The sequence below is a fragment of the Pyxicephalus adspersus genome, chromosome Z (assembly GCF_032062135.1).
Source record: "Pyxicephalus adspersus chromosome Z, UCB_Pads_2.0, whole genome shotgun sequence".
In the NCBI taxonomy this organism is placed as follows: Eukaryota; Metazoa; Chordata; class Amphibia; order Anura; family Pyxicephalidae; genus Pyxicephalus; species Pyxicephalus adspersus.
Genome location: NC_092871.1, coordinates 10,237,118 through 10,252,921, shown reverse-complemented (window position 1 = coordinate 10,252,921; position 15,804 = coordinate 10,237,118). Strand labels below are relative to the sequence as shown.

General features: G+C 39.4%; 1 protein-coding gene across 1 annotated transcript in view; it reads left to right on the top strand.

The window, feature by feature from the left end:
* The first annotated feature begins 633 nt into the window (after window positions 1-633).
* The window catches only part of TNXB (tenascin XB), a 78,504-nt gene continuing 63,333 nt past the window's right edge, over window positions 634-15,804 (top strand). Inside the window, exon 1 of the mRNA XM_072431773.1 lies at window positions 634-826. The gene's annotated coding sequence lies outside the window, so the exon portion shown is untranslated. The remainder of the gene's footprint in view (window positions 827-15,804) is intronic.

Here is a 15,804-nt window from a genome sequence, read left to right as displayed (position 1 = left end):
ACATGTTCGTCTTCCAAAAGTGGCGATCCTTCTGCAATCTTTTCATCCAATCACCACTTTTCGAAACATTCCAAACTGAAAAATGGTCTGATCTGTACATTAATAACGCCATGTTCCTGTTCTCTATTCATTATAGGCCCCTGGAGACCCTGCACACCCTTTATTTCAGAATGTCTTTAATGAACTCCACAGGTTTTACAATCTTAGCTCATGAAACAATCGGTTTACACATAGTGAATTTATGGAGTGTGATTACATGTTCTATATAAAGAAGAAGATATTCTAATGAGTACAAGAAAAAAAAGTTCAGATCTAAAAGTTTGCGGAATATTAACAAGTGAGACAATACAAACAATAAATAGTTGCCGAGATCTGTGGATGGTGGATCTGGTTGTACAAAGGGGGCAGATGGAGAGAGTTTAAAAATACAAGGGAGGACAAGGCAAAAGAAAAGAGAGAGAGGAGGGGGGAAGAATGAAGTGGTGAAAGCGGGAAGGAGCCAGAGGAGAGAGGGGTGTAAGAAGCATTGATGTCATTACAGATGTGTATCAGAACTTTTAGCATGACATCATAAATTGGACCTGTATCTCCCTCCCTTCCTCATTCTCTCCATGTGTCAGTCATCTCATAGCACAGAGAGTCAGACAGTGGATAACAGCCACCTCCATCCACACACACAGGACCAGCAGCTGGAGAGACCGCACAGAGACCACAACATCTGTCTCTGGAAAGAGACAGCAACAGGTAGAGCGCTGACCACAATTGGAAGGTTCTGCGTCATCTAAAGATAAGGGGCTTTGTGCTTATTCCCAGCACTTCTATAGAGGTAAGACACTGATGTAAGGTCTCTATTACTCTATGTGCAACATGTTTCATTGGGAAGTATGCATGTTTGCTGAATGCTAAAAGATTTGAAAAGCAAGCTGCCAAAATTTTCCTGCTGGACTTAAGCAATAAAGTGAAGGAAGCCAATGACAACTAATTAAGTGTTACAATGTATTTATATAGTGTTGTAAGGGCAAAGAAAAGTGATTACATTTATTAATTGTGCATATTGTTCTGAGTATTTATAAAGCAGAGTGTATCTTCCTGCGGTGTATATTATATAGATAAATTCTGTATATGTATATATATACATATATTTATATATATAAGAGCTGTTGTGCTGTACACCTAATTATTTCATATATATATATATATATATATATATATATATTAGATGTGCAAAACAACAGCTCATCATTGCACACAAAGGCACCCAAAGATCCAGTAAATATGTGGAACAAAATGACTGTGGCACCTGTAAATAGTTTATCTATTTCAAGAAATATTTCTTTATATAAGACAGTTTTAGGTGCAAAACCTTCTTCAGGACACAAGATATCTATATCTTACATACAGCTTTATAAATTATCAACTAGTGTCACCATCTATATATAAATGTATATTTATATGCATAGGGGCCGAAAAATGTATATACACTTCAACATATATAAAAATATCTGCATAATAGCTTTAATACTATAATTTTATAGTTGTATATCATGTTTGACTTTTGTGGTCACATTAGGTGCTCAGAGTGGCCAAGTGGTCACCAATTATATGCAGACACTTGTGATTTTGGCGATGAACATAGATTACAACTATTCAAGTATAAAAATATATATATATATATATATAGGGTAGGGCAGGGGTTCCCACACTTTTTTGGCTTGCAAGCTACTTTTAAAATGACCAAGTCAAAATGATCCACCAGCAATAAAGAGTTGTCTTAATAACTCCTGTGCGCGGTAGAGTTTATTTTGAAAGGCAGGGCTCCACAATCTACTCACGTTGCCTTTGCGATCCACATGTTGGGAACCCCTGGGGTAGGGTATAGGGTGCGCTTTACTGCAGCAAAGTGTTTTCAATGCATATAGTTGCAGAATTCTTCTTTTTGTGTCTCACTTGCTAATTATTATTATTAATGAACAGGATTTATATAGTGCCAACATATTACCCAGCGCTGTACATTAAATAGGGGTTGCAAATAACGAACGAATGCAGACAGTGCCACAGGAGGAAAGGACCCTGCCCCAAAGCGCTTATAATCTAGCTAAAGGCACCTTATTTGTATTTTCTTTCATCACAATGAAAAGTAAAATTCTGATAGCATATTACAGTTCATTGCTCCAAGAACATTGTGGAACAATGTAAGAAATAATACACTGTTACTGATTGCATGCTGTTATCACTGTGACACTTTTGACTGCTGTAGTGCCCAGAATGGAGCCTCTAGGAGTGCAATAAAAGCTTTCTGTGTTGCTTGCGGCATCCAGTCGGATGCTTTCATCTTCTAAGCTGCTTCAGAAATCTGACAGCTAGGAGCTGATCTATTGCTATAATAATCCCATAAGGATCACTGTGCTTTGAATGATAATGTTCTGATAATTGTATGCAGGTAATACCTATTTATAACACCTAATTGTTATCATATATAATATTACAATGTTATATATACAGTCACAATATTACATAATAATGTTAGTTGTTATAATATATAAATAATGATATTTAGAGTTTTCTCTGTATCTAGCAGGCTGAGCTGTTCTGCAAAAATGACAGAAATTTATAAACAAGGCTAAAACCGTGGGATTAAAAAGCGATTCCTGTAAGTGCCCCTGGCAGTCTTCTAGCTGGCAGTCTTTTCCCAAAGTCCTGTAACTGTCACTTTTGCTGGACAGATTGATCTGCATGCAAATGTGAGGAAAAAAAACCAAAGGTATGTCAAATGTTTTTGGAAAAAGGAATCAGAATGTAGAAAATATTACATGTACCTGCATGTATAAGTCACATACAGGAAACCATATTTTGCCTTACAATTCTTTGTGAGTCGGCTCTGCATTGTAAAACGCAATTTCGTATGATAAAAAAAAATTGTCCGCTATTTAAAATACTGGTATAGTTTTTATTTAAGGTATTATTATTGCAGAATTGACAAACTTAGTGTAAATATCAAAGTGAATTTACTTTTACGTCTTCACCTACCTCCGCTTTATATACCAGGTACGAGCACAAGAATTATTACATCAGCCAAAAAGTGGTGAAAAAAAAGCAAAAAATAAGTCAGCGTTTAGAACCGCCTTTGTAAACAATAATTTGGGGGTCTAATTCTTTGCCAGAGTTGGTAAATATGTGATGTTTCAGATTTGTAGAATATAAAAAGTAAAAAAAAATAAAGGATAAATTCCTATGTAGAGCAGATTTTGTCAGTCTGTGGTACAAACACCTGCATGGAATAAGTGAGCATTACTGTAAAGTTATTTATTCTGCAGAGAACAGATTGAAGTACCTGCAAGCACTCAAGAGGCATTTACAGCATATATAAGTATATACTATGGTGGACTTGTGAGAAAACAGCCACACATAAGGGGTATTTATATGATGTAACACATTATAGAGACCATGGTCATGTACAGTGTCAGTACCCCAATGCAGCCTACAATCTAATGTTCCTTCTAGAGTCCGTCCCTCAGAGGAGCTTACAATCTAAAACTTGGGTTTTTCTTAGTGGGTCTTTTCTAAGAATAAGGAATTCTTAGTGTCTGCAATTCTGATAAAATCACAAAAGTAGGAGAAGGGAGGGAAGGAAACTTACTTCGATCTGTGTCATCTTTCCCGAATACTGTGCTTGGAGAGTATGGGTTTACCTCAACAGGTGGACAGTCCCTCCTTCTTAGATTGTAAGCTCTTCTGGGCAGGGTCCCCTCCTCCTCCTGTGGTATTGTTTGTATCTGTTCTGTCATTTGCAACCCCTATTTAATGTACTGTGCTCAGTAATATATTGGCGCTATACCAATATAATTTAATAATAATAATGTTCAATCTATAGATTTCCCTTACAAAATGATCTGTAGTTTGTCTATCAGAGGAGCTCACAATCAAATGTTCATTATACGGTCTGTCCAGAAGAGCTCACAATCTAATGTTCCTTCTATAGTCTGTCTAGAGGAGCTCACAATCTAATGTTCCTTCTATAGTCTGTCCAGAGGAGCTCACAATCTAATGTTCATTCTATAATCTGTCCAGAGGAGCTCACATTCTAATGTTTCTCTTATAGTCTGTCCAGAGGAGCTCACAATCTAATGTTCCTTCTAGAGTCTGTCCCCAGAGGAGCTCACAATCTAATGTTCCTTCTATAGTCAGACCAGAGGAGCTCACAATCTAATGTTCATTCTATAGTCTGTCTAGAGAAGCTCACAGTCTAATGTTCCTTCTATAGTCTGTCCAGAGGAGCTCACAATCTAATGTTCCTCTTATAGTCTGTCCCCAGAGGAGCTCACAATCTAATGTTCCTTCTATAGTCAGTCCAGAGGAGCTCGCAATCTAATGCTCCTTCTATAGTCTGTCTGGAGAAGCTCACAATCTAATGCTCCTTCTATAGTCTGTCCCCAGAGGAGTTTACAATCTAATGTTCCTTCTGTAGTTATAGTCTAAGATCCCTAACCAAGTCTATAGCCCATTTTTGGGGGGCCAATTGACCTACCTTATGTTTCTGGCATGTGGGAGAAGTACCCATAAGAACTCACACAAACAATGTACACTGTGATGACTTTAACCAGGGATACTATTTCTCATTGCTAGTCATTTAGCCCCCATGACACTCATATTTGGAAAGATCTTAAAGGACCCATGGTAGGAAAAATACTCTTGTATACACCCCTCCCTTGCTAACTAGATGAGCACCTTGTTCTCTCATTAAATGCAAGTTGCTAGCAAGAAAGCAATATTGTAATTATTTACCTTATTTCTGTTCTTTAAAGAGTACTGCTTGTTTCATTGTGTCCCAAATTCTGAATAGACAGATAAGCCTTCCTTATAACAACTGAGAAAATCTTGTTTAAAAAAAAGCTTAAAATGCAGAAAATAGCATATGTACCCTAGAAACCATCTATATTGTACCTATAACTTGCTACTACAGTGTTATCTTTCTACATTTTTAAATATTCATCAATCTATTTATTACTTTTATGCGTGTATGTAGACAGTCAACATATGTATTAATATTTTCTGTACACAGTTGCACTCCGATGTCCACATGTCCCCTGAGGAAGCCAATATGGGTAAACGCGTTGGGACACGACATTTACTTCTCCTTATCCTAAATAATCATTGTCTAGTTTTTGCACCCCCCACTGCATTTTGTCCAGTAGGGAAGGAAATTTAGGATTAATTCACACATGTATACAATTATGAAGTATAACATTGTATGTGTTTGATCCACCATTGGTTTTTCAATATATTGCTGCACCTTTAATACCCTGATTTTTCTTGTTTCTTCATTTACAATATCTCACCACAAACAAACTATCGCCACAAATTTACTTTGAACTTTATTAGAGCTTCAGAGAAAAGCAGGCAGCCAATCACACAAGCAGAAAATTCATTTTCAAGGAGCATTCTGCACACATTCTGTCATATTGCAAGACTGTAACATTTTCATTTTTTGGCAGATTTAGACAATTAGAGCAGCTGCAGGGTGAAATGGAAAGGTTATTTATAATACCAATTAATTACAGAATGGTTTGTGTGGCAGTTATGTATGTAATCATTATTTTTTAGGAAAAAGTTTGGTGATAGTTTGGGATTTGGTAAATGTTACCTTTCAAGACCTTAACCTTGTTATATGTTAATAGAATTATAGTTAATAGGTAAGGGCTGTTTTAGATGAAGCATTGAATGACAGTGGTTGGTGTGAGCCATTGGACTGGCACAGGTGGGAGTTTTTCTTAATGCTTTTATAATTGGCAACAATTTTTTCTTGCACTGACATTCTCAGTGTTTAGGTGCTTCTTTGTGTATTACATTGCAGATATGTTTGGCATGGGTGCCATCTCAGTATCATATTTAGCTCCTTACCCAGTTGCCCCTAGTATAATAGGCCATATTTGGGGTCAAGAAACCAATGCATTTTCCCAGGGGGTAAAATAGTTGTTCCTGATGATCATGCTCTCATTGACTTGCTGTCCAAACCAGCATATTGGCGGTTCTACTACACAAACTGGGGGTTCAATGAAATTACTTTGGGTTGGCGTTTAGTTTTCCTAATCTTGCTTACTCAGAATAAAAAAAGGGGGCTTCTTCAAAGCGAAACCCTGAACCCACAAATAACTTCACAGCACTTCTCCAACACGCCTACATTTCTTTTGCCAAAAACTCAATGCTTGGAGTACAGAGGAGCTTGGTGGAGGATGCTTAAGCCCGGCCATGTGGCAGTGTCTCGTGATTTAGACATCAGTGCTCTATGTAAGCTCTAGCGGTTATCTGATCTTTTGCAGTAGCTGGGGTGGAGGACGCAGTGGTGGGGTCCTCTACGAAGTACAGCTGGTTGGTTATAAAGCAATCCTGCCACTTTGCTTGGGATGGAAAAGTGATGGGTTACCTTTAAATTTACGAAGACATGTCTATATTTCTGATCGTGATAAAGTAATGTCTGGTACACTTAAAATTCCCATTTTTAGTCTTTGACGCCTATAGACACAGGTCAACATGTGTTGCCTATCTGGATCCCAGTGCAGACAATGAATGATCATTGGTGTCTGCACTCTGCGGGTTGCTGCATCACCAAATGTCTCTATAAACTTTGTAGCCTGCTTATGCCTAAAATAAACCTGCAGGATGTGGCTGTCATTTTTCAGTTATGATTTTTGGTTTACATCTGACTTTGAACGCCGATTGTGTCAGTGATTTAAATACATTGCAGGTGTACATGGAGGACTTGTGCATGAAAACAGCTACAATTCTGAATAAATAAACTCAATGCATGTGAATGCGAAGTGAGTCTGTTTGGCTCACGTTCATGGAATGCCTCTGAATTCAATGATATTTCAAAGACGTAAATCATAATGTGCATGTTGTGATTGGGTTTGAGGTTTAACGGTGATGTGATCCAGAACCGGCGGTGAGGAATATTAACTAGTGGTGTGCAGAAACCCACAATAAAAACTTCTACACTTTGATTAATTGTGGGTTAAATGAAAGAAAGCGTCTGGATGGATGATGTGTGGTCCCAATCTTGTAAGCAAAGATGTGTGTGCAAATGAAAGCTGAACTACAGGAAAACTGTTAACTGCACAGCAAACCTGGAATGGATCTGGTCCAGGATTCAAAACATTTTCTAGCAAATTACTTTGTCAAAATGCATTCCAGGTTTGCTGGATCACTCATCTTCACTGATGAAAGTTATCCTCTCCAGCCTTGGACAGCTTTAATAAATCAGGCCCACTGAACGATTGCCCAAAGATTTTTAGTTCTCTTTAACCAGTCTTTCAATATGGGTATCCCCTATTAGGCAGCACAGAGAGGACAGTGACCTTATATTTCTCCAGTGCAAGTAAACAGTAGGGTTTGGTCAGTAACCCGCCCCCAAGCATGTTGATTGGTCACGGAAGGGGAAACACCCCATTGATGACATCATCCCTCTGCTCTCTCCAGGCTATCTCTGTATAACCACCGTCCAGCTTGGCTTTTGGTACTGTCTCTACAGTCTACATCCTGCTGTGCATATAATTATAAGACACCATATTCAAGTACTTATACTAGTAGCATTTAAAAAAAAAAAAGGCAAACAATTCACATTTTGTCTAAATTGGGCTGGAATGGTGATAAATCAGACCTCTGTCCAATATGTATAGTTTTCCCTGTTGGGGAGTTTCATCCTTACCACTTGTCCTAAAGACCACCAGGATAGAGAGTGATAAGAGATCCAAAATGTTTTACCTGTCATTGGAATAGAAAGTGAGGGGAAATCTTTGAACAGAAGGTGAGGGGAACTTTCTGATCTGTAAAACAGTCCTTTGTGGCATGCAACTTACTCTACAAAAAGAGCATTGGCCTTGGGACTCTGCAGGAAACACCAAACGGGGGGTAAGTCATTCACAGCTTAAGAAGCCCTCAATTTCTGGAGGAACCCTGGTTGAGAATAGGCAATGTGATGTTCCACTTGTCCTGGTGACAACCGTTGAAGACCGCCAATCCCAACAAAAGTTCCTTCAGAGGTTGCTAGTAGTTCCTTGAGCTGTCACTGATTGACCTCCACTTTGATGGTGTCCAATGTCACCTGGAAAAGTCAGAAGCATGACACCATAAATCTTTTCATCCTTCCGTAATGGTGGCATTCTGACCATCAATGTCATGAGATGGCATTCTTTCTATAGACCAAAGTTGGACCATTTCCCAGTGAATTATGATTAATCGGTTGGCATGGGTTCCCTAAGACCTGATAAATATTTCAACGGTTCCTCAGGGATTAAGAGAGGTTGAGAAAGGCCAGTCTATGAGTTTCTCTTCACTTTGGCATCACGCAAGCCATTAGATCATGGACATCCAGAGCTCTTGTAGGTCGGGCTATTGCAGATATGGGCAGTTTTTAGTGCCAAGTCCTTCTAGCTGATGACATTCTAGTTAGAAAGTTTTGGCAGCAGAAATTGTTATCTGGAAGTCAGCACTCGGTCAGTCACACCAGGACAGTAAACATCTAATAATCTCATGGAAGCCTGCAGTGTATTGACAGGGGATTCCGTCACATCTGGTGCATCTCCTGGGGATGATGGTTCACAATATTGTGGTCTTGCATCTATAATTGAATATATCATTCCAGTTCTGTACAACACAGGGTGGAGATTCTCAGTAAGTGGTATATGGGCCCCAGGGGGTAGTCTGGACATGTTTAAGGGCTGCTTCTGTTTGTTAAAGCCCAATTTGAACATGACTACAGGCAAGACTTTGTTTTGTAGAAGAAAGTCATGGCAAATCTCTCTAATGGGAACACTGATTAAACTTCTGCTGATGTTTTATTGCTGTTTATGCTTTTCAATCCTAGAGACAACCAGTTATTTGAAAAACATCAGAGACTAAAAGAATCGCCTCAGTCAGGTCACAGAAAGATATAAAATCCTAAAAAGAACATTTACCTCTTTCAAACTCTATCCAATAATAAAAATAAGGCTCTGTGATAAATGACTTTGGTTTAATACAAAGGTTTATTGAGCTTCAATTTGTGCTTGCCTGATTCATTGTGCTATATACATTTTTACAAGGAACCTTTCAATTTTCCATTACGTACCTTATTGTAGACACAGTGATGGATGGATCTTATTTATATTTCAGGCAGATCATGGCTTCTTGGAGTGCCTGGCATGATGTTGTGTGAAGCTTCCTGAAAACATCACAACACCATCGCTTGGGCTAGTAGAAGCAATTGGCTAAGTCTTCGTAAGAATTTTGCATACGTCAAAATGTCATCATAGTTGTATATCAGTGTGAAGGAATGGACATTCCCAGGTAAGCAACATTTGTATGTGATGTGATTTGTATGTTGTAGCTCCCACACTCAGCCTCCATGATTAAAAAGAATCGAAATCCAATGAATGTTAGGTGAATGCCAGGGACAGCGAGGGTGGGGTAAAAAGGGGCAAATGATGCTAACTGTGCTCCAGATAGGAAATGAGGTTGGTTCTATCTGACTTGCTTCAGCTTCTAATGCAAATCCTGAGAAGCTCACAGTGTAAAGTGAAATCAGAAGAAACATACTAAGTCCAAGAGAGGAGTCGGTAGAATTTTGTGTATGACTGAAAGGAAGGCTGGAGTTCAGTAGGAAGCGCATGTATAGAGGTGACAGGTTCACTTTTAAAGAAGCAATCTACCCAAAAATGGACATTCCTCCTATGGGTGGAGGTCGGTAGACTGTATTCCCCGCTAGCACCTGATATCCCATAGCGAACCAAAAGGGCTGATTTCTCAGCTGTTGTTCCTGGCTCTCCCCCCACCCCAGCTGTGGAAATATATTTATTTTATGCAAGGTAATCATGTAATTAAAACTTTTGAATGTGGAAAAAAAAGTAACTCAGGGAGTTAATGGCGTCATTGGTCTGACTTGTAGCTTAACAATGAGAAGTTCTTCAACTTCCTCATCAGTTGAATGTGAGAGGTCATTATACATCTTAAACAAGTCATACAGGGAAAAAGTTTGAATAGAAATTTGGCTGCAGCTTTTATAGCGGAAGGTTAGCCAAAAAGGCTGTCTTCCATTGGATGCATAAAGAAAACATTACGGCTCCGGCCTTGGGCTGTCACTTCTCAAATAGCAAAATGCTGATAGACTGCTGCTGGTCGCTAGGCATAGGCTACATATTCACATGCAGTAATGGTCACTGGAATGATTGTTACTATGAACCAATATGAAGTGGTTATTCTATGAAGAGGGGAGGACGAGTGGAAGGCACCCTGCTGTGTTCTCCCCATAGAAAAGAACAGAGGCAATTAGCTGTCGGTCTAGCAGGATGGATCACTGAATGACGCTGTACTGACACTAACCTTTTACCTGAGATGGTCACAAATTCTATAGACTGTATGTAGCTTTTCCTAGGGTTGAACTACAAGATCCAGCATGTTCTGGCAGCATCTGACACCAGTCAACAAAATGTGAACTGCTTTATGGCATTGGAGGGAAATATCTTAATTGCAACAGGAGCCATAAAGCTTTATGGTCCATTCACATTGATGTGTTGCTGTAACCTCGTCTTTCTTTAACAATTCAGCAATAATTCGTATTATTTAATACATTAATATGGGTTGCATTAAATGCAGCTCAGTAAATTGCATTACAAAATATCAGACATACTATTTTTTGGATGCAGCAGAGCATAGTGCACAGTAGTGGATTACCATGAGTTGTGGTGCACTACAATGCACATGTTATAAGCTGCATTGCCTGCAGAATGAATGGCACTGCAACATGCTAACAGCAAGGCTTTGCAGGAAGGAAGTATGAATGCTCCTTCCTGGCCCCTCGGACATACCATGCTCAGCTAGCATTACACAGAGAAGTACAGAAACCCAGTGTCTGGATCTATAATAAAACATGTAATGACAATAATGGAAAGGTTTTATTTATTCATTTCATTAGCATGTTATTGAGATGAAATGGAGGAACCAGGGAAGGCAAAATACAAACAGATAAAACATTATGTTGACCAGGGTAGCTGAGATTCCCCCCCTCACCTGTCTTACCTGCCCTTTGCAGCTGCCCAGCCCCTCCCTTTTACTCCAACCATAAATAAAACACAAACTCTCTGTTGGAGATTAAATGGCTATAGAAGCTGTTTATTACCAAACACAAAGGCTTCAAAACAAATAAATCAATATCACCATCACTTTAATAAACTTATATTAACACAATACCCAGTACCCAATAACATTTCTAATAAACCGTTTGGTAGAAGGTTCTGGAAGCCATTGCCACCTCACAGTGGAAAACTCTCACCAAGCCCCTGCAATAGAAATTTCAGACCGCCCAACATTGCCTCACAGGCCATATCTTTTGCACTCCGATCATCACAAACTCCTTTTCCTTTAAATTTTTAAGAGGACACCATACCAAGGAAGGATTCCCCATCATGTACACACCAGCAAAACTCAAACCTTCCAGGACCCTAACTGACAAACTCTTATAAAGCTAAGTAAAATCCCCAGACATAAAAACCCAACTCAAAAAAAAAGGATGGAAGTGATGGAGGATGAAGGATGGTAATTTAACTGCTCCCAACAATTGCTTTCTGGAAGCTTCTAATCCCCTATATTTAACCTAACACCCTCCAGCTCTTTAACACCCCACTTCTTTCCTATTCAGCCAATACCATCTCTGCCCTATACATCACCCCACATTTTTGTGTACAAAACACTCTCTAGGCTTCCCTCCTTTTTTTCACCCTGCCATGAAGTATTATAAACAGAGAATAAGATAAAAGTTGGATTGAATTAAACTTCAGCTTTAAGGTCGGTGCCACCCAAGCCTGGCATTTTAAATGGCATCTAGCAAGCTGAGTAGTATGCCAACTTCTTACATTTCTCCAGAACTCTCATATCTAGATCAGAAATTCCTGTTCCTTCTGTGGCCTTTGCAAAACCCAACACACCCACCTGATGATTTTTCAATTAAATGAAATAAGGAAAAGCTTTAAAATTAAAAGTAATTCCTTCCTTGTAGAAGATGCAAACTATTGTTGGGCAAAGCTTACAATGTGGTCTAGGAGCGGTAAAAAAAGGGCCGGGCCGGGATTGCAGGAAAACTGAAACACCAATATACTCCTTTTGGGCTCTTCAAGAGAAAAGACTAACATGGAAGAACCTGGATGACCAGCAAATCTTCAAAAATCTGGCCCAATATACAGTATTTGTCTGTCTAACGCCAAATACTGACAATGTGTTGATTTACTAAAATATTATAATGATCATTTCAAGCAAGTGTACAAAACCTAATTCTGCCTTTCCTTATAATAACTGTGGTTCTGTATTCAGCATGCAAGTTATGTAACAAGAATTCAACGACAGCCAGAAATATTGTTACAGGAAATGGAATGACTTAGTTATAGGAAAGAGGTGTTCATAAATGAATTGTTTATCCAGGATACATGGCACCTTGTTAATGTTACGTTCAAGTCCAGCTCAGGCCAAACCCTGATTGATGAGAAGCAAAGACGTTACAATTAAAAATCAAATATAGCAGCCGGCCTTGCCCAGAAATGACACGGAGAAAAAAAATAAAGGGCTCATTTATCAATACTGGCGATGGAGTTGCAAAATGACACTTTTTGTTCCTTATTTTTCTCCATGGTTAGGAAAGGGTGAACTTTTTTTAAATTTTTTTATGATGGCAATCTGTGATTTAGTGCCACACTTAAACTGATGATTAGAAGTTCCATTCTCTTGTATATAATAGTGATCCACATGTTTTTCCCAGCTGTTTTCAATGTAGAAAGAATTGGAAGTAGAATTCCATTGCAGTTGGTTATTGGCAAACAGCGAAAGTGATGAATTGGATGTTTAAAACAAACACATTGGATCTCCATTGTGGCCCACAAGTGGATAATGTGATTTGGCAAACCAGAAAGTGAGGATTGGGCTGATTGCCACTTGATAAATCCGGCAAATGCAGAGAATCTGGTGATCTTCAAAAAATGGTGATTCAGCTAAGACGTGATGACCTTTTCAGCCACTTTTCTAAATAATCATTTATGTATAGGTACACCATTTTTTGACAAACAGGCTGTTCACTCTTTGATAAAGCAAGCATGTACTTTGACAATGCAAGGCAGAGCAAAACGTCACCTAAATGCCCACACATGGGGCAGCTTGCTTTGCCCTTGTTGCTTTATCATCTTGTTTATAGGCTGGCCATTAGGTTGCAGTGTTTTTACCAGTTCCTTGTGCCAGTGAACCATTGCCTCTCATAGAGATGCTGTATGTAGCTATTTGGCGCAGCACTTCAGCAGCAGTGAGCAGTACCGGTGCCGTTAACTGTCACCAACTGTAAAATGTGCAAATTCTGGTTCTTAGGAAGCAGTGCTGCAGAGTGAGTGACCTTGCCAGCCGCGGGGATCTGTACGGGATTGCTTTATCCCAAATCAGCTCAGAACTTGCCATAGCATCCTCTCCACCTGGCCGTCACTGAACTGAACACCAAGCACTCCATTCATATTTTACAATTTTTTTAATTATGAAAGGTCCAGCTTTTCAGAAAACATATACCGTATCCTGTAAGGAACATATATACACCCAGATGCATGAAATCACTTAAATATTAATTCAGTTTAAATGAACCCAGCATAGTTACCCTTTAAGAAGTATCCAAGTGTTCTCACTACCTTTCCAGTAACTGAAGAGACATTGCACATAATGTGATCAGCACCTGTCCATGCACTCAGCCATTTGTGTGCTTTCACCTAATTCTGCACAGCGTCTTGGCTGTAAGATTCTTGGGATATTCACTAAGTGAAATGAAAATTCAGACAAACAGATAAAGTCACGTCTTTGGAGAAACGTGCAGACATGCACAGAGAAGACGGTTTTGTGCTTTATTCCAAAAACAACACAATGAGCATCTGACCGCAGAATGGAGCCAGAAATATAAAATCATCTGTGACTGTAAAAAGCCCCTTTTAGATGTAAGATAAGAGTCATTACAAAAGAGCAAAGCTCCAGGCCAAGCAGCTAAATACACATGTGAAATACAATACATTCGTGTGAATAATGATACCTACTGACTGCTGGTAATACTGAACACACTGACACCATTATTTTCTTTGATTGAGAACCTGATAGAGATTTATTACAAAGAATAAATTGTATCAAACACATTGTGCATCAATTGAAGTATGTGGTATTACAATCAATTTATGTACAATCTATATAGAAAAAGCCACATGGAAATCAGAAAAAATGGATTCATGTATGGCTAGCTTAAGGCTAGGATCAAATCTATGCAGCCATGAGAGTTCTGCATTGCACTTGGTCCTGCCACGTGATTTTTTTTATTTTTATTCTTAAACAGTATTTATATAGTGCCAACATATTATGCAGTGCTGTACAATAAATAGGGGTTGCAAATGACAGACAAGTGACACAGGAGGGGGGAGGACCCTGCCCAGAAGAGCTTACAATCTAAGATCAGGGGGAAGGTAAGGAAGGTAATTAATTAAATAGATTGCCTATCCTTTGGCTGCACATAAAAAGAATTGCATGTGCCTTTTGTTTAAATTTGTACCACAGCGCGCAGTAATCTGTAGTTCAGTCGACAGGAAGCCTTCGCGGGGCCACCACATATTTTCAATGCTTGCACATCGTGGGTTGCTTTCTAAAGCTTGTGCCTCACCAGCCTTACTGCCACTCAGCAAACCAAGCACCGCACTGCAGTTAACCAGCATTTGCACATTTGACAGCTGGAGGCAATGACTTTCTATTACCATTCACTATTCATTCCCTATAGAGTTGCTGCTGGGAGAGGTTAAACATAGCGTCTCCCTCGAGGCAGCGGTTACCTGGCATAGGCAGAAGTAGTAAACACACTGCAACCTCACTGCCGTTGTGAACATAGCCCTAACATGTGCACAAATTTGAACCCAGGCTAAGTCATAATGATGCAGTTTATTCACTGGAGAGGAACCAGAGGCCGTGAAGCCCACATCACAATACCCAAAGGCTGGCTACACCCTACTTACCCCACAGCTCTTGCTAAATGGTCTTCCCAACGCCTGCTTGGAATTGCATGCATAAGAGGAATGCCTTTCTAAGTCTCCATAAATAAAATAAGGTTTTTATTGCTGCATGTGTCTCGCTAGAGGGCTTTAGATATAAACAAATGGCAACAAACTTTAATGTATTTATTGCACGTAAAAGCAGTTTACTAATGTGATATAAGACCTACATCTTGGTGCCATGATAGTCCCATGTATGAAATGGATGAAAATCTTTTACATGTACATTGATAAATGGGTCCTGAGCAGTTCCAAAATGATGGTGCTATGTAGCACAAAATAATTTCTTTTTTTTTCCATTTTTCTGACATCTCAGAGGCCCTTGAGGCATGGTACAGGACCAACTTCTGTGATCTGTCAGGGAAATTTCACCTCACTTCATATCGGGACAGGAATCAAGGTTTCCTCTAAGGTCCTGTGGGAGAAACCCGCTGCACTTCATGGTTTCCCCCCGCCAGCCATAATGTTGCATTTTATTCACTGGAGAGGAACCAGAGGCCGTGAAGCCCATGTCACAATACCCAAAGGCTGGCTTCACCCTACTTATCTACTACTTACTTGAGATCACTGCAGCATGAAGTAGTGACTAGGGGTCAGCAGATTAGACCACTAAGTACAGCAGGGGACCTGGAATCCAACACTCCTAAAATGATTCAATTCTGCAGATTCTTCTATGGCTCTCAAATATCTTATTATGGGATCAGTGGTGGGGCAGCAGAAAAAGGTAAGTATT